This window comes from Camelus dromedarius, chromosome 11 (genome assembly GCF_036321535.1).
Source record: "Camelus dromedarius isolate mCamDro1 chromosome 11, mCamDro1.pat, whole genome shotgun sequence".
Classification (NCBI taxonomy): domain Eukaryota; kingdom Metazoa; phylum Chordata; class Mammalia; order Artiodactyla; family Camelidae; genus Camelus; species Camelus dromedarius.
In genome coordinates this window covers 66,837,104-66,862,850 of record NC_087446.1, presented here as the reverse complement: position 1 = coordinate 66,862,850, position 25,747 = coordinate 66,837,104, and the positions used below count along the sequence as shown (strand labels likewise).

The following is a 25,747-nucleotide window of genomic DNA, read 5'->3' as shown; positions in this document are numbered from 1 at the left end:
AAATTTCCCTTTCTTGAGTTTTCATTGTTCAATTAGAATTTTTGAAAATAACTATTAATATGTTTCACTAGTCTCCCTAGAAACTTGATGTTTTTGTGCTTTTCAGTTTTCAATTTATGAAAATTGTAAATGCACACTTGTTTTTAAGTAGTCCTTTTTCACTAGATATTTGTTTACCTCTTTATAGTTAAAATAATTTTTTTCCCAATGAATCACTGTGCATGTTTTACAAGATACCTTACTTTTTATTTTTCTTATTCTAACAGGTATATTCATTGTAGAGAATTTTGAAAATAAGGATAAACCCAGTAATAACTTAAAAATGGCCTCTAATCTCACCTGAAGGTACAGTTGTAAGGTTTGAAATTGAGAATTACAAGTCCTCTCATTTTTTTCTTTTTTTCAAGTACGTTTTGGTTACTGAGTCCCTCGAATTCCCATATGAATAATAGCAGCAGCTAGTCAGTTACTGCAGAGGAGCCCACTGGGATTGTGATCGAGACCACGTTGAGTATACAGATCGCTCTGGGGAGCACTGCCATCCCAAGAGCGTTGTCATCTGATCCAGGAATGTGCGTGGTGTGTCTGTCCAGGTATTTAGGTCTTCTTTAATTTTTTTCAACAATGCGTAGAGTTTACATAGTATTATTTTACCTTATTTTTTTGCCTTTATACTGAGTACAAGTGTGCAAGGTACCAGGATCAGAATTGTATTATAGCCCCCCACTTGCTGCCACCATGGAGGCTGCACTCTTGCTTTTCCCTGTGTAAAATCTTGCACAAAATAGGACCTAAGTAACTCTCTCTTGAATGAATGATTATATGATAGCTGGATGATGCTGGAGAGTCCTTGTGATGATGTGTTTTTCCCAGACTTTCCCCTCTTCTTAACTATGCCTTTTCTCTTCCTTTCCTCCAGCCTGGGTTTCAGCCTGCCTGTGGCATTGATTTTCCCTGAGTGTGGACTCTTCCTTTAACTAGTTCACGATAATGTTTCATGCGGGCTATGAAAACATGCTAGATGTCAAGAAATAGCAAATTCACTGCATGCTAGTATTTTTAGTCTGTGGTATTATATTATCCATTGAAATTAAATCAGGCTGACCCCCTGAGCCCTCCCCTGAGCTCTTTTCTCCTTCCTACGGGTGATACTTCTCTGGTTGCTGTCTGTGCCCTTCCCCCAGACTTGGTTTTGGAGTTGAGTAAGTCACCATCAGCGGAGCTCTCTCTTTAAAGATGAAGAGAACATTTGCTCCTTCTCCCTGGTTGGGGACTGGATGAGATGAGGTAACAGATAAAGAATGGAGCCCCATCTCATTCTGACCCCCGCTCTTTCCGTTCCTTTCTCCAGGGGAAAAGAGTACAATTCAAAAATATAAAGATTGTGAGCTAATGAGATAGACAAGACAACCGAACATTTGTTAAATATCCTTTCATGCCGGAAACAAATGTATTATACACACAAAAAGCACACAAATCACGGTAGTACTGCGGTTACAAACGTCGGTCCGAGTTCGAGTCCTGCTCTGGAGTGACCAGTCCTGTGAGATGGAGAACTGGTAGGTCGGCTTAGCCTCTCCCGGACTTGTTTTCTGTCCTGCAGAGATGGGGCTCGCTAGGCGTCCCTCTCCCGTAGAGGTGCTGTGGGGTGTAAATGGCGCGCGTGGGCAGCCCGAGCACAGCTGCTCATTCCTCGTAAGGGCAGGATAGCATCGCTTTTGCGGTGACAGCTTTATGACCGTCCCGTGTAGACTCTTAGTGCTCCGATCGGATGCCTTGTGGTTTGGAGATGGGATTCTCACTTCTGTAAATATCCAAGGATTGTGTTATTGGGCCGTGCTGATTTGAATCTATTCTTTACAAAGTACATATTGTAGATATATTTTTCAAGCATGCATGCTTTTTTCTTTTATTATTTATAGTTCTACCCTCTCATCTCTTGGTGTGACTTTTCATGGAATCCAGGAAACAGTCCTAAGCCACCTGCCTCTTCACACTTCTCCGTGGTGGTTTTCTTCCCTGACTAGAAGAGGGTTCTGCATAGGAAATTTTCTTTGTTCCCCTTTTCTTGGAGTCACTCTGTCTCCCCAACTCTCACCTGTCCATCTGTCCATTTCTCTACCCACTGATTCTTCTGAATGGTTCCAAAAAGCATTTCAGGCAGCTTACAGAAGAACAGATACCAAATAAACAGGTGAGAAAATGGGGCCAAGTTCAGACAGTGAGGCTAGGAGGCGAGCTTGTGTGAGAGTTGCAGGCGTGAGACACACGCCTCAGCCCTGTGACTTATAAGATCGACAGCAACAGTGTGCCTGAGGCTCCCAGCAGACACAGGGAAACAGGGTTTGTGGGAGATGCTCATTGGCTGTGAAATAAATAAGTGGCTTAGGAGATGCCCAGCCTTATCAGCTACTAAGGCTTAGGAGAATATTTTGAGTTTCTTCCAAAATCAGAGTATTGCATCTTTTCTTTTTTCAGAGTTCTATGTATAGTTGGTTACATTCTATACCTGGAAATTTCTCCAAAACTGCTTCCCACGTGAGTCCCATGGCTCGGGAATGGGGTGGTTCTGCTCATTGACGGGTGTAGGCCAGAAACAGAAAATGACAGCCTCAAAGGAGCCTGGGATTTCTCAGTTATGTTTTGTCAGTGCTGTAGATTTCAGAAAACGCTTTCACCGTTTCTCTCCATCTGAGGTGGCAGCGTGCTCTCTTAGCAGCATCAGGAGCTCAGGGCCACGGGATGGTGGGGGCTGACTGCACTGCTATCAAGACAGCTGTGCCAGTCACTGCAGGCGTGGTGATTTTACATAATGCATTTCATGTTCTTTAATAGGTTTCAACAGGTAGTTAATTAGCTGAGTTAATTAACATTTAAGAAATATGATGCTTTGTTGAAAAGACAGTTATAGGCAGAATATAAGTTGTGAACACTTGAAAAACGGTTTCATTACTGAAATTTTAGTAGGGAAGATTTAGTTTATCTTATTTACACCTATCTTCAAAAGTAACAAAGAAACAAGACAGAAAAAGCAGAGGATGATTTCTGTTCTTCCTCTCGGCTTGCAGGTGCCCTCACCTCCAGTGGCATCCATCCAGACACCAGCACTGACACTGGCCGTGCTCAGAACTGCCTCAGCCCTGAAGACACAACTGACAAATAGAAGGGGGCTACGCCCTATGACAGCAGATGCTCTCACTTTGTGGGTCCTTATGTAACTGCGCGGTGTTATTCAGGATCGCCCGTTCTACACTGTGTGACGCTGCTGCCGTGTCTCCTAGTTATTTCTGTAAGTACTAGTGTAATTTTTTCAATGTGTGGTACTAGACATCTAAAAATGCTTTTTTCAGATGAAAAATAATGTGTATTTAATATAATAAGTCTGAAAAAAGGGACAAAAGTTTCTATCCTGGTCCCACTACTCAGAGATAATAATTAACACTTTAACATCTATTTTCTGTTCTTTTCATCAGTGTGTATTACGTCTGTCATAAAAACCAGCGAGCACTCTGTGCCTGTTTACTGTGTGGAGACCTCCATTTTCCATTCGGCTTATTACACATTTTTCTACAGTATTCTCTCTCCCCTGGCATGATTTTTAATGACCAGTATAGCATTCTGTCTTGTGGAGGCATCGTCCATTTTACTTCGGACTTAAATAAACTTTTAAATTCCAAGTATATTTAACTGAAATACTGAAAAGAGAACTGTGGTGGTACCGAAAGGCCCCTACATCCCTTCCCCTTTTTTTCCTGAGAGTAAAAACTGCTGACAATGTGGTGTATATATTTCATGACCTTTATGCCTGTCATATATATATACACATGCATACATGTATATGAGAAATCTATGTATATGTGTGTGTATATATGCTTTATTGAAAAATAAGGCCATACTATATGTTTTGTGCAGCTCGGTTTATTCACTGAGGTGTATATCATAGACGTCCTCCCACTCCAGACTCACCCGGTCCTTTCAGATAGAGTAGAGGGGTCTCCTGATGTGCAGTAGATTTGGTCTCTTGTGTAAGGACACCTTTGGTGGGAGAGTACTGTGGACAAGGCCTTGGACCACGCCAAAACGCCTGCCCCTTAGTGCCCACAGCTCGCCTTGTTTTACCGCATCATTGTCTTGATGGTGGATACTTAAGTTTTCTCCATTTTCCACTGTCAGAAAGGGTGTTTGACTGGCGTCCTTCTTGTACAAACATTCCTGTGATCTTGTATGAGTATTCCTTTAGTTAAGGTTTCTGGGAATTTAGTCCCTGGATGTGACAATTACATACATCACAGGATCCTTTCAAGTGACTCTAGAAATTCCTTCTCCTGCGGGGAATGAAAAGATGTAGAATAACTTATGTAACCAATTCTCTATCGCTGGATATGATTTCACTTCAGCTTTTCTTCCCACCATTGTAAAAAGTGCTGTGTAAATGCTCTGATGAGTACATCTTTTTGAACTGATTTTTTTTCTAAACGAAACGATTCCTAAAATGGAGTTCAGTCTGTGTGTACACACATTTTTCAGAGTTTACATATCCATTGACACGTCGTCCTCCAAAAAGGTCGCTCAGTTTGTTCTCTCAAAGATGGACACTACCTAGAATATTTTTTAAAAACATTTGCCAATATGATGAGCAAAATTGCTTTTTCATTATTTTAGTTTGCACTTGATGACCAGTGAGGTATTGAGCATTTTTCACTCATTAGCCATCTGACTTTTAAAAGGTGAATCATCCCTTTTGTCCTTTGCACACATTTAAGTGAGGGAGCTTCTTGTTGCTTTGTGACAGCTCTTTGTATGTTATGAACATTAACCCCTTGTCTTCATTAACATGTATCACAGAGCTTTTTCTTGTCATTTCTTGCCTTTCATTTTGTTCAGTAGGTTTATTTTTGTTGTGGCCGAAAATAATCTTAAGACAGTAAATGTCTTCTTTTTGGGTTTTATCCTTGATAGTATTCTTAGAAATACTTTCTTATAATGGTATATATCTCCTCTGTAGGATTTTTTAATCTCTATGATGGAGATGATAACACTACTTGTTATAGTGAGGAGAAGTTGAATTACTATGAGCAAAGAGTTGTATTTGCTGTTATTAGTACTTTCTAATATTTACATCACTATCTGTAATTTTTCTTGTGGTCATTATGACTGGAATAGAATTTGTTTTTTCCAGGTGATTCTCTGATTGTCCCAAGACAATTATTGAATTCATACTTTGCTCTTTGATTTGAAATCCCACCTGTACAAAATATTTATGTACACTAGAGTCTCTTTTTGAGCTCATGGTTTATTTCTGTCAGTCTTACTTTCTTACTCCAGTGCTATATCTTACATATTGTAAAAATTTATTTAATATATGACACTGTGATTTTTTTATTCTTTTTTCCATCCCCAATTTTCTTGTCTAGTATTATGACTTTATTATTCCTGAAGAGTTCCAAAATATTTTGCTCAAGTTAAAAAAAAACAGATAAGAGCTGTCATGGGATTTTTAAGTAAGTTTTGAATTATCTTTAGGAGAACGTTCATCTTTACAAAACTGCTTTCCTCCATACAATATGTTGATGTCTCTGCATTCACACTTCTTACTTTACCCCTCAGTACAGTCCTGTGTTTCTCCATGTACAACATGGGCATTTTTTTTGAGTTTATTCCAGATTATTGTTGATGTTTTTGTTAATTTTGTAAGTGAGAATTTTTGCTATTATATTTTTTAACTGTTAAAACTGACACCTAGGAAGGCAGATTCAATTTGTAAATACTCACTTTGTAACTTGTCATTTAAAATTGTAAGTATTAAGTACTTGTTACAGAATACTTTCTTTTCTGTTTTTAAAAATTTGTTTCCAAGATTCTCAAAATGGTCATAGCTAAGTAGTATAGGTGGGGAGACAGATGGAGAGAGGTAGTGTGGCTCATGTACAAACTGTGAGCACTTTCATGGCTGCCTTTATGCTGGAAAAGCCACTGAAGAGCCCAGGTAAGTCCAGGGGTGGCTTTGTACGCACTTGAAAGCCAGCTTTCCTGTCTGTATGGAGAAGCCTGGTGAGTGAGGCAGGTATATGATCAAGGTCGAATGGAGGTTATTGGCTGCACAGAGCACTGTGTCTGTGAGAACAGCAGACCATCGCCATGGGAAATGCTTGGTGCCAGGAACAATGCAGGGAGCTGGGAAGCCTGTCTGTTAAGGATTTTCCAGCCCTGGGAGTGGGAAGATCAGACTCTCCATTCAGATCTGAGTTTGAATTCATCCTCTTTAGTTTACTGGTCCTCTGACTTTTCTCAAGTTATACATCCTCTTTGAACTCCTGTTTTCTTGTCTCTCAAAACAGGAGAATTACGGCCTGCTGCTAGAGTGTTTGATCAGGGTAAATAATTTGTGTCTATAAGATGCCATGTACAGTCACAATCTCAGTGAGAAATGGGCTGTCGCCTCTTCTTCTGCAACTCAGTGCTTGACGAGACATGGGGGAAAGTCAGTCCCTAATTTGTGTGTGATGCAAGTAGGAACAAAATTAAAGTCTTGCTTTCCCTAGTAGTATTCTTACTCCTTTGCTTCATTTACTTCTTTCCTCCTTTCCTTTCCCCTTTCCCCTCCTCCATCAAAAGATCCTGGGACTCTCTCAGAACACGAGATTCAAGTTACTTTAAAGGTTGGCTCATCCTCATGAAATGACAGTAACATAAAAAAAATCTGTACACATCCCAGAATGCATTGTATTTGATTTACACACACACACACGTGCACACAAACACACACACAATCAGGCTACCTCCCACTTGCAGAGGGAGAAGGAGCACTTTTTCTGAGTTTTCATTCACTGAGCGTGAGAACAAAGTCTCTTACGCAGACTTTCACCAGCCTTCGTGCATGTTGTTTTTAATTGGATTTCTGCTTTTTGGCCATAGATATAGTATCCTAATAGAAGAGAGAAAGTGAAGACATAGACAATCTGCTGAGATATTGGTGTCATCATATTTGAGTTGGAAATGGCTTAAGACAGCATAGAGTCATAAATTTTTATGGGTGAGAATCCATGATGGTGTAACTTGAACAAGAACCTGGGTCTTCTGCCATCTTGTCCATGTGGGTGAAGAGGCAACTGGGTGGGGGATGGCAGGGATCTTTCTTGCTTGAGTTCCATGGTCTTGCTAGTTTTCATTGCTCAGCTGCCTTTAGTTTATGTCCATGAGGCCTCTCATGGGAAGGTCGCTCTGTCCTGATAGATTGTTTCTTATCAGCAAAAAGCTCTGGACCCACTCATATTTCCCAGAGTTTTCTGCTGACCTGTTGACACTTTATATAAATGAGACCTAAGAAACTACTGAATATAAAATCCTTATTGTTATCGTTTGCCCTCGAGTTCCATAGGAATGGGGTGCTGTCTCAGGCTGTCTAAAGCTAGATCTGAACAAAGATAGGGTGATAGGCTGTGCTGCTGGACCTCCACAGTCAAAGGGGATTTCCACCTTAGTTTTTAGAATCAGGCAGATGAGTTCAAATATTGCCTTTACCAGTAATTATCTTTGTGACTTGGGGGAGAAACTGTACTTTTTTGTGTCCAATTTTCTTTGTTTGTAAATAAGTTCAGTATTTATTTTAAGGTTTCTGTTTTAGAATTGAAAGAGCTAATTCCCTCATTTATACCTAAAATAGTGATCGCGTGGTTCTATGCTGGTGCCTTGGAGGTTGATTACTCTGGGACTCGGCAGTGAGAATGGGGGTGGTGGACCCCTGGATAATAGAGCTTATATTCCAGAATATGCTTGTAAAAGACTGGATGTGCAGTGGATTTTTAGTAAATATCCACTCCTTTCCTACTCTGCTTTGATTGTGTATATATCTTTATACTAATATATGAACAATTTTTATTGCAATTTAAATATCTTTGTAGTATTTACAATATGTAGCTATAAAAAATAGGTGAAATAAAATGATTTGACTTTTATTTTCTTTTCAATAAGCAAAACAAAATAAAATAGAAAAGAACAAAGTTTTGAAGGAGAAGAAATAATTTTATTTCCATGGAATCAATTCCGTATAATAGGTTTTTTGGTCGTGTTGTTAAACAGCATATAAAATTGATTGGTTGTGACATACTGGAAATGAGGAAACAGTGGAGACATACAACCTCTAATGCAGTCATTTATTTACCAAGTCCAAACTCGTTCTGCTTGCTGCATGACAGGCCAATAAATCGGGAGAGGAGCTTTTGGAGTAAGGAATAGTGACTTTATTTGAAAAGCTGGCAGACTCAGAAGATGGCATACTGATATCCAGGAGAACTCTCTTCCCCAAGTCAGAATTCAGTCTCCTTTTATACTAAAAAGTGGTGGGGGTGTGGTTGGTTGTTGCAAACTTCTTGCTGTACGAATTGATTTCCTTGGAATCCTTTGTTCTTGCAGCTGTCCATGTGGGTCAAATCATGGCACCCCTGTAAAACCTCAAAAAAACAAAGTTTATTCTTTATTTTGCAACTTGCCATCTCTACATAAGTGTAGAAGAGCTAACATCCTTAAAGATCAGAGCCCGCAGAATAGGCCCTCCTGGATATTTCAGGCTAAAGGCAACTTTCTTTTACAAAAGGTGCAGAGATAACAAGTCTTAGCCTAGAAAACAGGGTACAGGTTTAAAGACAAACGAACACATCTAACATGGAGTCAAATTTGTTCTTTTCTATTACAATTTCTTTTTCCACCTCATAGATAATTTTAGTAAGAAACATGAGCAATTTTTTTACTTTTGCTTCTTAATAACGGATAAGTGGCCCAACTAAAGTTTTGTGAACAGGGATGCTGTGCGGGCATAGGGGTCACAGCAAATTCTTGTTGGGGGTGGTCGACCCTGCAACATGTCTGATGCCCTGTGAGTGTTGGTGAGAGTCCCCCTAACCAGGGGCTCTCTTCAGGAACCACCATGTGGGCATTGACCTCTGGAGACTTCTTTTTCAGCTGTAGGAAATTTTTTTAGATGCTGTGATGAAAAAATCACTCCAGCTGGGGATAATCAGGGAATAAAGGAAGGGGAAAAGGGCTTGGAGTAGTGTAGAAGAGAAGGGCAGAAGATCAGGGAGCCTGGGGGCTTGGGGGCGGGGCCTCGGGAGAGAGAGTAGCAGAGGTGGGGAGGGGCCCGGCTCCAGAACCAGCTCCTGCACCTTTCCCTGCACCCAAGCTTCACAGCTTTTAATTGGGCCCAAGACTCTTTCCTGTCTGGATGTCACACTGGGCAGAACGTTGAGAATCGAAGGTAAGGGGTGGACAGCACTCACCTAGGGGGTCACTGAGGACTTTGGTCAAGTCCACAGTGCCTTTTCTAGTCATGTGTCTTCACCTGTTCTTTATCTCAGGATCTGAGAAGCAGGAGCAAGGAACTCAGGGAGAGATCCAGGAAGACATCTGACTCTGTTAAGAGACGACAGTCACAGCGACACCGGGAGCGAGGACACTTGCAGCAAAGTAAAATGACTTCACAACTATTGCATCAGAGCTGCAGGTGTGAGAGAGCCTAAGCCTGTCTCAGAGTGCAGGGGACAAGAGGAAAGGAATGGTAAAATTAACACTGACAATTGAAATTTTGTTAAATAGCCTGCTAATATTAATTGTATCAAATGAATGTATGCAGGTGTATTTCTATGATCATTTATAGTTACACACAACACCACCAGCCCCTCTTTCTCCCATCGGGGATGGGCTTTCTCAAGCACAGTGCCCCTCCTGGTTGAGTGGGCCACGCTGCGGGTCCTCGCCTGGGGCCAGGCTGCTGCAGGACACAGAGTCCCCTAGGCACGGCCTGGGAGAAATGACAGGAACATCTCTGCTCATAACTAAGAGCCTCCGTTTCCCCCTGCAGTGTAAGAATGCCGGTGACTCAGTTAGAAGCATGCATCCAACCCGTCCTTCCGAGTCATCACCATCTAGAATCGGTGCCTGAATCTTCTGAATTTCTCCAGAATGTGGTTTAAAATCACCTTCGACAATTGAGTGTGTGTCCTCTTACAAGTGGAGGAATTGCTGCCGTTTCCCTGGAACTTACTCACCACTAGTCCATCTGATTTTTCTGTGCTAGGATTCAGTATGGCATGCTAAAAATTCTGCAGTCAGATCTTGAAACACTGATGAAGAGGATTATTTATTTTATTTCTTTATATGATAGTGTTTTACTTTCAAAATTCAGAGTTTTCGGTTCTTTCAAAAAATTTTTTGGGGGTTGGAGAAACAACTTTGCTCTTACCATCTCTGTGACCTGTTGCTTTGTGCCTCTCACCTGTCTTCTGTCACTTGTGAGGTGGTTCCATTTGTGACCCTGTCAGGGTTGTTCATGTTATAAAACATATAGTCTGTTAAAGTACAGTCCCTTTTACTCCGAAGACATTCCACATATACTCCTTAAATCTGGGTGTGGTTTTAAGAAGACAGAATCATTAGAACATGTACTTGCAGGTTGCTAGTGCAAAATCCCCAAAACAATAGTCTAGCTCAACATCTAAAATCTTTCTAATCTACCTTGGGTTTGCATGGATAAGTGAAGCAGTTTGCTAAGAACTCAAGACCAGGGTTAGAATACAGGCTGGTGTAGCTCAGCAGGTCCTCCCAAGCTGATGCTCTGCCAGAGGGAGGGGCCGAGGGGAGAGGGCGTGTCCTGCCCTCCCTGAGCTGACAATTTGATGGCAAAGATCTTTACCAGGTGAAGAACTGGGAGTTTCTTCTAAGAAGAGTTGGTTTGAAAAGAGTCCTAAAACCGCGGGAGTGACACAATCCCTTTTGTCTCAAGTACGTGAGAGCGGCTGTGGGGACACTTGGGAGACTCGTGAGTCCAGGTGTGCAGTGTTGGTGGCTTCCACTTGAGCGGTGGGACGGTCAGTGGGTAAAAGCGAACAGATTGAAGGCATGTTTAGATGGTAAAAATGAAAGGATGATTGCTGTCTGTGAAGGTAGGATGGAGGAAGGCCCAGGTTTCTGGGTGGATTAATGAGGTAAGTGATGGTCCTGCTGTGCTCTGAGGAGGGAAAGCTGCAGAGGGAGCTCTGGGGGAAAACTGATGAGTTCAGCTGTGGGTGAAGTGAAAGGCTGTTAGATGTGTGGACTGGGAGATCTGGTGAGAGCAGGTACTGAGTAGGAGGAGGGGAGAGAGACCTTCAAATCATTTTGTCTTGTGAACATACAAATAAGTATGAGTAATGACACACAACACCTCTATAGTCTGGATTAAAACCCAGTAACATTTTTCTATATTGACTGCAGAGGTTCTTAATTATTTTTTAATAGAAATTAAAAAAATAGAAACAAAATAGTGAAGTTAATGAACATCTTAGAGTTGATGTGTGTCCTTGTATGTATTTTGATACCTCATCTGTTTATAACCATAATCTACAAAAAGTTAGCTTGTTTAGCATAAGAGTTAAACAGAGGGACGTGAAACACACTGTTGGGGGTTGAGGCTGATCACCTTGGGCAAACTATGTCGCCTCTCTGTCCCTTAGTTGCTTCTTCTGTGACTGCCTCCAGGCCCCTCATCACAGCTCATTTCCTAGACTAGATGTTGGGAGGGAGGCTGCTGAAGTGGCTAAGAAGTGGTAACTGCTTGGGATACTGAAGAGAGAGACAAAAACAGATTAAAGCCGAGAAACTGAGTACAAATACCCTCAAAAAAGGAAAAAAAAATCACACAGTGTTTTGAGCCACTTAGCGTAAGGGAAACAAAATCACGTGGACCCAATTTTCTTGAGCATATGAGTATAGTGGGTGAAAGGGTGTCATCAGAAAAGTGTTGAGAAAAGGCCTTTTGGTTTCCCTTGACGTTTGCAGTAAGGATGGGAGCTGAAGCGAAAACCCACTGTTCACTGTGGAAGGTGCTCTTTTTTGCAAAACTGACCAAAGGTTGGAGACAAGTCATCAGCGGTGCCGGCAAATGAAGAGACTTCTGGATTGGGTGGGGCACTTGCTGTGACTTCCAGGTGGCCTGCTGGCTGGGGGCTGTGAGGTGGGCAGTAGGTTTGCAGGGTGACCCGGGCATAATTCCTGGCTCTGAGGCTGCTGGTCTGACTAGCAGACCTGAGCACCCTCAGACCTAATGGGGCAGCTCGGGATGTGGCCTGGGACACCTGCCATTCTGAGGGCAAGAAGAGGGCTCCCCTGAGGGGGTGTCCCTGCGGAGAGTGGAAAAGTCCTCCTGCAGGGGAAGAAGTGCCTCTGAGCATGGGGAAGGATGCACAGGCAAGACCAGCCTGAGCATGGAGGTTTTGGGAAGCCGGAAGTCATAAAGTGGCCCAAGCAGCCTTGTTCCTGCGAGATTGGAAGGAAAAGATGCTGAAAAGGCAGGCTAGGGTCAGACCGTGTTGTGGGTTATGAGTGACAGTAAAGGACTGTTCAGGCAGGCACGAGAGAACCCTGTGGGCGTCCCAGCTGGGGCATCACGCCAGAGGGAGGAGCAGAGGTATGGACTTTGCCACTTATTAGCTGTGTGACTTTGAGCAATATCACCCCACCCCTCTCTATATATATCTTCATCTGTAAAGTGACACAGCTCGTGTCATCAGAAGGCTTAGTTTAGCTCTGATCCTTTTGTCCAGTCCTGTCAGTGCTGCCCTGCAAGGTTCTGCAGCAGCTGCTCTTACCCTGAGAAGGGAGGGCGTAGAGGGACATTGTAGTGCCCGAGGGCAGGAAGGGGTTGCTTTAAAAGCAGACATGTAGCCGCCTGCAGCTGCAGGACTGCAGGCAGTTTGGTTGATGGTCCTGGAGAGGACTTTGGAGGCCATAGCATCATCTTAAAACTTGTTTTCCCTTGGGGACCGGATTTGCCTTTGCAGATTAATATTGAAGATTTGGGCTTCTGGCAAAGCTGTTTTCAGAGATGAGTATATACATAACATATAGTATAAAATAAAATGCTTTTATTTAATCTGTGGGACTTTGTAGCTGTTTGGAGCAGTTCTGTTGGCCTGGTCTCCACGGAGGACACTAGGGGTCAGCAGAGCGTGCGGGAGGGCAGGCCGACCGCTGTGCTTCTGCGGGGGTTTCTCCCCAGCATGGAGCTCTGTTAAGTTGAATCTTCTCTGAGTTTGGTTGCCAAGCGTGCAGACAGCAAATTAATGAGTTCTGGTGGGATTGTATAATGACAGGAAGAAAGAGGAAACCGTAGTTTTTCGGGACTAGAACATGCTTTTGGTTCCTGATTCAGTGTGTTCCATTACAGAATTGATGAGTTGTGTCTATTCTGGGACTTCATTGAAATAATCGTTCAGCCTAAAATTTAAGAGTTATGTTTTATTTGGCGGGAGGGCTCGAGCCTGGATGACAGCCTCTCAGATCTCTGAGGGACTGCTCCCAAGAGGTAGGGGAGGAGCTTGGATAAATAGGAGCTTTACAACAAAGACCAGGTACTTGGAACAATAAAAGATTGCTTGTTATCTAAAGAAAGCCAGATATCTCAAGTTCAAGTATTTAGTGATTTTCTATGTATGGGATGAAGCAAATATATGGGTTATTGAATTCATTCCTTTGGCAAGCACCTAGCTATCTAGGGACAGTATCCTGTCCTTTCTTATTCTGTGTCTGCTCAGAGGGCACCACTGTGAGTGGCTGAAAGGCTGGGTTTCAGGCATATCCTCGCTGGGGTGTGGCAGCATCTGCTGAGGGCTTGGTCTCAGCATTCTTTGTTTACTGACATGGTTGCAGTATTTTCACTCACATTGTAGTATTTTCATTCACAGTGCTCCCCCTTGGTCCTAAATTCGACCTATATTTTGAGAGACATTTCATGACCAATTTTGTCCCACGGTGCTAGGATGGCTCATTCCTATTTCAGGTGAAGAATTTTCTGAGCTGCCATTCAAGGTGTTAGGTTTTTTTTCAGGGCCTGTTGATACTAAAAGTTTTCTGGATCGCCTGTCTTACTAGTCTATTATGATCCAGGAAATGTTTGCCCTTCGTTGCTCATTACCATACCTAGAATCACACTATTACATTTATTTTATGCAGGGTTAAAAATTTTATCTATTTCTTCAGGATGTTTAGCCATCATCAATCTTGTAGGCCTAGTTACACGTTGGGAAATGTAACAGACAACAATTTAATAAAATAGAGATCATATAACTTATATAGCTAGTAACGTTTTAAAGTCACGAGTAAGAATTTAATAGTAGAGAAGTTGTATATTTGGGTTAAAATTTTGCTTGTATTTCTGATTGAGTTTGAGTGATCTTATGAGAAAGTTCATATTTATGGTCAGGCTCCGAGCAGGTATTAATTGGCCAGGTGAAGTCTCCCACGTTGTAAGATCAACAGTGGCCTAAACAGAACTATAAATTATTTTTAGAATAACGTTTCTGAGGGCTATCTAGTTAGAGCCTTGGAGTAGGGAAACCCACCAAGGTAACACAGAAGTACTAGACATAGGTAATTTACCATAAACTTAACAATTGGAGTAGTTCATAATCAAAGGTAGGAGAAATTGTCAAAGTAATTGGTATACAAGCCTGGTCCGTTGTCTTGGGTCAGCTGTCGAGCTCAGATGTCGTCTTCTTCTCATCCTGGCCTGGTAGCTTTTTCACCATTTTGGCATTGTTTTCAGGTGAGCAAGTGCTCTATAGGCCAGTGCACTGAAGGGGCTGTTTCTGATAGGAAATGAATCCGAAATTCCGTTTCCTTCAGCTTTTGTGTGTATGGTCTAGTTAAGAGTACTTGATAAAATGTCTTTCCATTCAGGTTGGAGACAGTTCTTTAAGTCATGCATGTTCCAGTATGTATAATCCCCTGGCTTAGGTCATGGAGCATTGGAAATTTACACAAGGATAGATTACTGAGCTTCGGAAATAAACCTAGAGTATCCTTTTCATAATTAAATTAAACTGTACAGCAATATGACATAAAAGCAAGGAATGATCTGGGAAGTGTCTTAGTAAATATAGACCTCAATTAACAAAACTAGAACTTAATATCCAGTAAAATATAATATTTTTTCTCTCTAAAATTACCCTCATTTTTCTCAAATAAAGCCAAATCAAGATTAATTTCTTTACAAGTCAAGTCTGATTATTTGATCATATAGGCTTTTTTAAATTGGCTGTGTTGGAACTTTTAATAAGGAGTCTCAGGGTAGAATGTTAATAAGATTTGCTAAGGCCTGGAAAGCCACGTCAATGGCTTGTCATTGATTTCTGCCTTACAGATTTAGGTAAATTCTTTTCTCTTTAAAATTCTTAAAATACCTTTAGATTCTTATATCTGTTAGGAGATGATCTTCCTCATTTGTCTGATTGAGCCATTGGGGACCTAAGAGTTTTTAGTCTCTTGAAGGATCAGATAGGGAGAAAAGATAACTGTATCAAGTCTGCTTACATAGGTATAATTTATCAAATTTCTGTGATTTATAACTAGCTTAAAAGGAAGAGTTTATGTCTGGGAAACAGGTTAAAAGCCAGTAGTAGTTCAAACAACATCAAAAATTATAACCATATTCATCAGTTTACTTAGTCCCACATAACTAATTCTTTTAATCAGAGTTTTCATTAGATATTTAAAATTTCTTACCCAGTTTAGTTCAGTGCTATAGTTTGACATTTATTAGAAATCAGTAAATCTCCTTGAAGAGAAAGCATTTTCAAAATCATTAGATGAAAACAATTAAAATTCTATAAAAGACAAAGATTTAAAAGCATGCTTAAACACCGTTATAGTATAATCGATAAAGAAACCTGGTCACTATACCCAGAATTATCACTGGTAACATTTCAGATATACCAGAATTTTAGGGAGACCATATAATTACTAGAATATCTATATTAATAATATTTTCTCATACAATATAACCTTAGAAGATTTATTATTCATTTGACAATATCATGTTATTTAACATGCCAATTGAAACTTACTGTTTTAAAATCTCTCTTTGGGATGTTTCAGGGGCCATCTGTAACTTCCCAAACTTAACTGGAGATTAAAAGAACTTTAATTAGAAATTGATATCTGGGGATCTTTTTAAAAGATTTCAGAACACTTGGTCAGATAAACATATAGGTCACTGTAAAGCAGTACTTATTCATTAACAAGAAAATACGTCAAACGTAAAGGCAGAACAGATCAGTTAAGTGGTATAAGAAGGTTTACAATCTGTTGCTGAAGGTGGATTAACATTTCAAAAAACATGTTTCCTCTTAACAGCGAGAAAACCAAATCTAGTCTTGTACCAACTTACTTCTAAGATTCATTTACTTTGCCCAAGTTGATTCTAAATTTAGCCAATTCCGACAACGTACGAAACTCTTTCCTTAGGGTACCTCTTCCACAAGCCTTCCACAGCTTTCTATTCTCATATTAGTGTGTCCCTTATTTTCTCTTCCATTCAGAAATAACCAGCTTCAGGACAAAGTCACTATTTTTCATTAACAAAATATAATTCCATTCTTATATCTTCCTTTACACATTTATCTTACTTTCCTAGGATACTGAGATCATTCCCTTAAAAATAGAGTCTATTTCAGGGTGGCACCAACCATTTATTAATATATCTAAACACCTTTAGTTTCTCTGTAAGAGTAAGTTAAATGTTAAGTAATTCATATTTCAATCTTATTTTATCTGAAAATGGCATAGCTATTAAATAAAATCCTATCATTTAACTTAATTTAGCACAACTCTAGAATTTAAAGATACCAAACATTTAGAGATTATGTTAAGCATACATTTTAAAAATATATTTTAAAAATTTACCCAAAGCTCTCATCTCATTTGCATTCAATTTACTTAAAATTTTACCACACCACATTACTGTTATTTTTTTCTTGACAAATCTTCACCAGATATAACAGAATCTTATTTGACTTTCATTAAACCTAGGTACAGTAAAGGTATTATACTTAATATTGATGACTTTAAAGATGTCTATATTAATTAGAACATACTTAAACTAAACAATATCAAATATTATCTTAATATTGAATTTTTCCAGTTCACGTGATGCTGAAAATCAATTTGTTCAGTTTTTATTTTAAAAATACTTAATTTGTAAGCTCTTATTTTTTACGTCAATTAAGCAGAGCTCTTTGACTTTGATTTTTTTTTTTTTAGCTGTATAAATATCTCACATCTGTAATGTGTACGCAGGTTTATAAACAGACAAAAGCTAGAGATCTCATAGCTTCACTTTAAAAGTTACTTATAAGATAGGTATAATAATAGTTCTAGTAAGCTGAATTTGCTTGCTCAAATCACTAAGGCTTACTATTTATGAAACAGATATTTAAGATTTCTTGACAAAGTCTGAAGGACCCGTCAGAGTTCTGAGTTCTAAAATGCCAAATATTTCTTGGCCCTAAGTTTTATCTCATTGAGCTAATTAGGCTCAGTCCTAGGTCACTGTTTCTGTATTTACATTTCTGGTCTGCAAGACAAAGACACACGCTTCCAGTTCCCCAGAGAACTGCTCTGTCACCCAGACCCAATTGTATCTCCTTAATTGGCATTTTTTTATCAATCAGGAGAGCTGTAAACAAAGAATTCAATGTTTTAAAACTTTAAGGTTTACTTTATCATGTCTTCCAAAGCTTGCATAAGGTATTTAGTGATGTCTTTTTTTCCTTGAGTTATAAGTTAAACCCAGGGTAAACCTCTTATTATATTTTTTTTATTAGCCACTGTATATTAGTTTTTAGTTCTACGTTATATTGGATGGCTCATGTAACTCTATTTGTTTCCTTTACTTTGTTCAATTAATATTTTCTGAGGGACAGATATGTGCCCAGCCTTATAATACCAAGAAGGGGAAGCGTTTTTCCATTGAAACAGATCTATCCCACAACATAATTAAGCAAAAGTTTATATAAAGACCATTTAAATATACCAATTTTATAAACATTTATCTCAAATTTTTTAAATCTTATACCTTTAATTTTTATATTTATTAGGTTTAATCAATAATTTTTATTTCTAGAAGGATTGCCAGAAACTTTTTTGTTGTTGTTGTTCATTGTATCTAATTTTATAGAAAAGTCTCTAGGATGCCCAAGTTTCAGCCAAAGTGCTTAGGTCCTACTCAATTTTTAATTTGATTAATTGGTCTGTTGCCCCAATCATTAATCAAGTATATCAGTCTATATATACATATATTTTAAACTGTGGCAAATAAAATGGACTTGTTTGAACTTTAATTTTGGGGGACAGTAGGTGATCTCTTTGGCCCTTTTTTTTTAACTTTACTAGTGTAGTATCAAAACCTTGTATCTATTCCAAAAATGTCCATTTTATTTATCTCATTCAAAATAACCATATAAAAATATTTATCCATTTGGGATAAGCCCTTATCTTTTTTTTTTCCGAAATTTTTACAATCCTTTTTCCAGTTATTCAATTTAATTACCAATAATTATTCTAAGTTTTTATTAACATCTCTAGAACCATTTATTGGAAAGGAAAAATACAAATGTAGCTTTTCAAAACAGTTTTTTGTTTTAACTAAGTTCTTAGGTTAACAATTAGATATATTTTTCTATCTTTAAACTTGATTTTAATAGGTACCAATTAAACAGCTGTTTATAATGAGATCTCTTTCAACTTTCACAAATTTAAATGTTTTTCCAAATTAAAGGATCCATCATATGGCCATCAATTTATATATATATATATATAGTGATTTTAAATGAATAAGATGAAGAGGCTTTTCCACATGAGAGTGGGGGTGTTGCCTAAATAAAATTCAAAGCTTTACTCTCCAAAAGCTAAAGGCCTTTGTGGTCCAGGCTGATGCAACAAAGTTTAAAATGGCAAAATATCTGAAAATTGGTACAAACAAAGAATTGCTTAGAATCCAATTTATTTACGTGGCCACCATATGTACGCAATACTTGTACCTTTTGTATGGCAGAGTCCAACGTTTCCTTTAAAAAGAAAGTAAACATACATATACATACATAAACACACTTAAAAGACCCAGAGAAAGATAAAACGTTTACATTTCAAGGACACAGGAAGAGAAATCCAAGTTCCCCCTAAAGTGGATTTTGTTTTTATAAGTTCAGAATTCCAAAAAATGTTTCTATCAGGCCTGATTAGTTACTTTCAGATTGAGATTTTCTTTTCTAATTCCCAATTAATGTTGTAAGTTTTGTATGTACATAAACCTGGCTGGGGTATTAATTGGAGGCTGGCAATCTGTCATTTCTTTTTCTTTTCTTTTTTTTATTTTTTTTGAAAGTTCTATTCCCCATTGTAAGGTCGGGTTCTCAGAATAAATTTGCTAGTAAGATTTCCCGCAGGGACAACTCTATGGCATGAAGTCTTTGTCTCTACCACTCCTGCAAGATTCTCTGTCACCCGAGAAAGCTGTTACCAGCCAGGAGGATGGTCCCATTTTTGGAGTTGAAAGGTTCCTCATAAGAGTTTTACTTTTATCCTGAAAAATTCAATGGATGTAACCAAATTGAGGAAAACATTAGACCAGCCTCTTACCTAACCACTCAGTCCTGAACCCAGTGTTCTCAACTTGGACCCACTCAGGACGTCTCCACTGGGTGAGTATTTTCCTAATAGGTTTCCACCAGCCCACTTCTGACGTCTCTTCAATGTGGGTATTTCCCGTTACCTTTCAACGAGGTCCCACCCAGTATGTCTCCACTGGGTGGGTAATTCCCCCCAGTCTCCTTCAACTGGAGGGCCAGGTACCTGGAAACACCGCCAAATAAAACTCAGGATTATCAACCAATATATGAGATCCGAGAACCAGGAGAGACTCACCCAAATTCATCTGGACTCCCCGAGGAGGCGGATGGTCACAAAGGGCCACTGCTGGTACAAAGGCCCCAGTTACTCGGAGAGTTCAGGTGGAGAAAGTCTGCTCTGGGTCCCTTCATGGTGTCCAAAACAGTTGACTGAAATACATGTGCCACCTAAAATTTAAGAGTTATGTTTTATTTGCGGGAGGACTCGAGCCGGGATGACAGCCTCTCAGATCTCTCTGAGGGACTGCTCCCAAGAGGTTTGGGATGAGCTAGGATATATAGGAGCTTTACAACAAAGACAAGCTTGTTGGAACAATAAAAGATTGCTTGTTATCTAAAGAAAGCCAGGTATCTCAAGTTCAATAATTTAGTGCTTTTCTATATATGGGAGGAAGAAAATATTTTGGACTCACTGAATTCATTCTTTAGACAAGCACCTAGCTATCTAGGGCCAGTATCCTGTCCTTTCTTATACTGAGTCCCCTCAGAGGGCACCATTGTGAGTGGCTGCAGAGGCTGGGCTGCAGGCCTGTCCTCGCTGGGTGGTGGCGGCAGCCGCTGTTGACTTGGTTTCAGCATTCTTTGTTTACTGACATGGTTGCAGTATTTTCATTCAAATTGTAGTATTTTCGTTCATGGACTGATTATGGATAATCTGCAACCTTGGAAAGCAGCCGAGATGGAATTACTGCAGGTACCTTCTACTTTAATAAGCCGTGTGCAAACATAAACATGGAGGAAGCATACATTTGGATTTGGTGGTGTAGGGAAGGGTTTCTGCACATTACAGGAGAACGCAATGCAGAATTCCTTAAGTCCACCATTCTTTTCTGTAGTGGTTTCTGAGAACAGTTTATGGTAATTAACCAACATTGACAAACGGTCGCACACATTGCATTTAAGAGCTGGCCGACTGCACACTTAGGTATTGGACAGGTGGAATTCATAGGCAAGTGATCAGGTGGCTGGGAGAGAGTTGGAGACAAGGCCTGGGCCCAGAATCCGGTTTAAATCGCCATTTCCTCACCATGGGGCCTTGGACTAGAATGTAACCTCTCTTAACCTGTTGGTGAATCTGTGAAATGGGCATGATATTATTCGTTTCTTCCTGGGATTGTTGTAAGTTCTGAAGAGTATTGTAGCACACATGAAGCACTTAACACACTGGCATTTAGCAGTGTTCACTGTGTGCTGCCGCCCCGCTTCGCGTGTGTCAGAGCCGTAAAGGCAGCATTTGTCTGTTGAGGACGCACTGGTAGCCCCTTGGCTAGGTTATGAATTTGGTGATTTCCTTTAATCCTTGTAACTCTGTGTGCCATGGGCATTTATTTTCATGGACAGATGAGGAATCTCAGGGTAAAGAAGACTGTAATTTGCCCAAAGTCAGATCATAATTCTGGGTGCAGTGGCCTCGGTTCAGCATGTGCCCCAGGGCCTTCTGCCCTCTCCGTTCAGCACCAGAGCCAGATGTGGGGTCAGCTGTTTCCCAGCCCAGAATATCTGGCAGGCCGCAAGACACACTGGCCCTGCGCTGCTTGAGCAAAAACTCCGGGGGGAGGCTGTTATAAAAGGGATAAACATAAAAACAGATGACAGCAAACTGTGATCAGCTCTGAGAAGGAAAGGAACACACCTCGCAGTGCAGAGCTGCGAGCTTTCCCATCAGTGCTGCTCTGGGGGCGTTCATATCGGCTAAACAAACTCTGCTGCTGCACCAAGGCAGGAAGGCAGGGAGCGTGTGGCCAGGTAGACAGGGCCTTGTTATCATACTCATTCCCCATTAAGCTGCAGCTGTCACGGGCAATTACCTAGTAAACAGTTGTCGGCAATAATCATCACGCACTTTTCTTGGTAGTTTTATTGGCCCCACCTTTGAGATGAGGTCATTGAAGCTGGGGAGTTTGCTGCATGCCCGTGATCACCTTGGAAATACCCCCACTGGTCTATCAACCTAGACTGGTGTGGCTGTCATGTCCCAGCCCTGTGAATGACATCATGTTGCTTCTCCCAAGTGGCCCAAATGACTGACATTGATATTCTTAATTCGTAGGAAATGGTATGTGACAATAGGTGAAAAAGGTAGTAAGAAATTGTTTGGAAAACTAGAACAAAATCCAATTCTTCCCCAGCTGGGGAAGCGCACCCAGTGTCACCCACCCTACTCACTGCCTGTCACCTCCTCCTTGCTGACTCCACGTTCAGAAGCCACTCTGAGCCTTTGAAGAACATTTTGCCTCATGACACTGTTGAATAGGACCTGCTAACCCTCTGTCCCTGGTTAACCCTCTCTTCAAAGCCATTTAAATTTTTTGCAGGCTCCTCCGCTCAGATGTAAGAAAAGACTCTTTAAACTTCTTGATGCAGCTCCTTAATGAAGATCTTGTGAAGGAAACCTAGTCAAAACCTGGGAGGTATGCACACAGTGACTGCAAACTCAGCAGTTTGTGATGTTCAGTATCAGATTTGTGGGTGACTCAGGAAAGGCTTTTTTAAGGTAACAAGGGGAAAGTGAATGGGCGCAGGATGTGTGAGACTGAAACATCTCGGTCCCAGCCAGCAAGGCACCTGCGTTCAGGATGGTGGGTGGGGAGTGCAGAGTTGTCACAAAGAAAGAAGTGGTGGGATGGGAGGGAGGACAGTTAGGTACTTTACTGGGGAGGGAAACAGTGGGTTGAACATTTCCTGGTTGAACAAGAGGACTGTGACATGATGTGCTTGTATTTTGGAGAGAAGGGTTTTGTGGGGACAGGCCTAGGGAGAACGCTCTCTGGCTGGGGAGTCAGCACAACAGGGAAACACAGAGAACTGGGCAGACCCCAGGGCCCTTGCTGGGGAAGAGGCTGCCCGCCAATTCGAGCCCTGGGGGCTGCTTCTGTCCCTTAGCTGGGGACTCAGAACTCCCTTCACAACCCAGTCCTGTTGATACAAGAAAAAAAAACGTGAGGCATGAGAAGGGCTGTGTCTCAGGCTTTGGATGAGCCCCTGGGATGTGCCCCACCAGATTTTGTTCCTAGGCTTCATGCAGTAAAGAATTCAAGAGCAAGCCAGTGTTGAGTAAAGGTATATTTATTCAGAGAGATACATTGAAAGGCAAGAGAAACTTCACGAGTTGTGGGGGTTTGATGCTCAGATTAAAAGTAGGTACACACTCCACATAGTGTGGGCCTTCTCTGAAGAGGGAGAGAGAGTGGGGACCCCGAGGTGGTGTTGTGTTGCTCTTTTTTCTTGGGCTTGGTGGTTTCATATGCTAATAAGTAGAAGGATCAGCCTTAGGGCAAGGGGCTTGTATTCCCAGAGAGTTGACCATTTCCCACCCTTTGACCTTTTGTGGCTAGCCTTGGGACTGCCATGGTGCCTGGGGCATGTTATTCACCATGTTACAATTACAGTGGGTGCATAATGAAGCTCAAGATCTGCTAGAAGTTAAATCTCTTCATCCTGTGCCTCAAGGCCTATTGGGGGTTGAATCCTTCACCATTATGATGTTAATTGTTGTGGCCTTCCTTGAATGAATGTGCTCTGCCCCCTTCCATCCTATCTCACTGTGATGACACAGAGAGAACAAAGGCCGGGCCCTGCCTGTGCTCCTGCATTTAACAGAGGGAGGTGAGGTGTGGGCTTATGATGACTCTGAGTGGTGAGAAGGATGTTTCAGATTTTCCCACGTGAGACATGGGGACCTGCCAGCAGCCACTGCAGAACTATCTCACGGGCATCGTCGCTTGTGTTGTTATGGAAACAACAGGCCAGCCAAGAAACAAGCACCACACAGAGGGTTGGAGTACTGAGATTTTTTACCCCGGCGGGCTCAGAGGGGCTTCTGTTCCGAAGCTCTGAGCACCTCCAAGACCTGCACGTGAGGTTTTATAGGTTTAATTACAAGTATGGGGCTATTAGCCAATAAGGCTCCAACAACAAAAAGCAAGGAATCTGTACACTGAAGCTTATCAATTTGGAACAGATCACATTACTGACAATTGTTGACATCGGATTTACGAGTTAGCCCAGCAAAACTTAGATCAGTAAACGGACACTTATCACACTTAGATTTGTGACTTAGCTTGTTAGCCCAGCTGGGCTTTTCCTTCACAGTGTCACTCATCTTTTCTGTTTTTCTTTTTTTTTTTTTTTAAGTATTTAATCCAAATTTAATATCAGGATTCTTTGGGAAAGAAATTTCTCTTTTTCTTTTCTTTGGGGCTCTTTGGGGGGGTAGGTAATTAGGTGTATTTATCTGTTAGTGGAGGCCCTGGTGTTCGAACCCAGGACCCTGTGCACGCTAAGCACACGCTGTACCGCCCTCCCCATCATCTTTTTCTTTTTGCTTTATCTGTCAAGAATCTTACACCTGAATTTCTAGTCGGCCTTTAACACTTGCCCTGACTTCATGGAATCCATTTTTATGACTTTACCTCCCACTGGTTTCATTTAAGTATTGAATCTCCATTTTCTCTTCACTCTCAGTTTTGCCTTTTTGTTGATATGGTTGTTAAGCTGTGTTTAAAAAAATTGTTTAATTTCTCTTTTAGCAGGAGGCTAAAAGTAAATAAATATGTAAACAAACAGCACACTTAAATGCTTTTATACATTCTAAGCTGTTTAGTAGTTACTTAAAAACTGAATTGAATATTAAAGTGATAACATTTTTAAATTATTTTTTAATTTTTTACAAAGATATAGCTGATTTAAAATATGATATATTTCAGGTGTACAATAGATGCTCCATTTATAGTTACTGTAAAACATTGGCTGTATTCCCTGCGTTGTAAGATACATCCCTGTAGCATGTTTACATTATATGTTGCAGTTTGTATAAGAAAGTTGGGTAACGCAGAGTCTGGGATGTGGCTGTGTCTGACCCAGGTTCACGCTCACCCTGCCTGTCAGAGCCCAGGCCCTCACTCCTGTATGCAGGAGAGCGAGTGGAGGTAGCTCTCATCAGCGCTGGTACCAACCTCTGAGTGGCAGTGAAAGCAGTGACTGTGTGTGGACGTGCAAAGTGTTGTTTCAAGAGCTTTAGATGCATTTTTGCATTTAATAATTAAAGCCCTCCTGTGAGGAAGCGTTTTATGATTTTAATGAATAAAACATTTTTTTGATATTGATAGACTTCAAACCTCCGGAAAATTTACAGGAACAGTACAATAAACACTCAGATACAGTTCACCTTAAAGGGCACTATTTGGCCTTTTGTGTCTGGCTTATTTTAGCATAAAGTTTGAAGGTTAATCCATGTTGTAGCCTGAATCAGTACTTTATTCTTTTAGTTTGATAATATCCTTTTTCTTTTTTTTCATTTTTGGTCTATTTAAAAACATTTTCATTGAAGTCTAGTCAGTTTATAATGTGTCAGTTTCTTTTGCACAGCACAACACTTCAGTTAAAGAAGAACATACCTGTATTCATTTTCATATTCTTTTTAAACATAAGTTACTATAAGATAATAAATATATTCTCCTGTGCTATACAGTATAAACTTGCTGTTTATTCTATACATACTCTGTATCTGCAAATCTTGAACTCCCAATATATTCCTTCCCACACCCTCTCCTCTCTGGTAACCATAGTTTGGTTTCTATGTCTCTGTGTCTGTTTCTGTTCTGTAGATAAGTTTATCTTTTTGTTTCTTTGCTTTATTTTTTGTTTTTTGTTTGTTTGTTTGTTTGTTTGTTTTAGATTCCACATGTGAGCGATCTCATATGGTATTTTTCTTTCTCTTTCGGGCTTACTTCACTTAGAATGACATTCTCCAGGTCCATTCATGTTGCTGCAAATGGCATTATTTTATTATTTTTTTATGGGTGAATAGTAATCTATTGTACAAATACACTACAAACTCTTTATCCAGTCATCTGTCAGTGGACATTTAGGTTGTTTCCATGTCTTGCTATTGTAAATAGTGCTGCTCTGAATGTTGGGGTGTAGGTGTCTTTTTGAATTACGGATCCTTCTGGATATACGCCCAGGAGTGGGATTGCTGGGTCATATGAGAGGTCAATTTTTAGTCTTTTGAGGAACCTCTATACTGTTTT

The 25,747-nt window shown here is 40.4% G+C and overlaps 1 long non-coding RNA gene across 1 annotated transcript in view; it reads left to right on the top strand.

Moving 5' to 3' along the window:
* LOC135322415 (uncharacterized) overlaps positions 1-25,747 on the top strand; it is a 64,711-nt gene that overhangs the window by 22,516 nt on the left and 16,448 nt on the right. Inside the window, exons 2-3 of the long non-coding RNA XR_010382977.1 lie at positions 408-593; positions 3,069-3,289. This is a non-coding gene — a long non-coding RNA (uncharacterized LOC135322415). The remainder of the gene's footprint in view (positions 1-407; positions 594-3,068; positions 3,290-25,747) is intronic.